We start from the raw sequence: 338 nt of genomic DNA, 5'->3' as shown, positions 1-338 counted from the left end.
GTGCAGACTGGTTTATTCACGTCACATAGACGCAGTCGTCGGGCGCAGCCGACCGTTCCTTTTTACGCAAGGTACACACGCATACATAACATAATAATAAAGCGTAAACACACACTTCTTTGTTGCCTAAGATATCAGCAATTACAGCATATTTTTGAATAACTCATTTTTTAATAAAATGCCCTACACTTGTGTCACGCTTTAGGCTATATATTTTAACGCCATTAAACTTAGGGGGTAAACATTTTGGATAAAAATCATAATGTGGAAAAGAGACCATAAATTGTTGCCAACATCAAGGAAGCAAGCAAATGATGTCATGTCATTTTGACATTTGT

Source organism: Papilio polytes, unplaced genomic scaffold (assembly GCF_000836215.1).
Source record: "Papilio polytes unplaced genomic scaffold, Ppol_1.0 DF821044.1, whole genome shotgun sequence".
Classification (NCBI taxonomy): Eukaryota; Metazoa; Arthropoda; class Insecta; order Lepidoptera; family Papilionidae; genus Papilio; species Papilio polytes.
Note: the sequence above shows the minus strand (reverse complement) of the source record.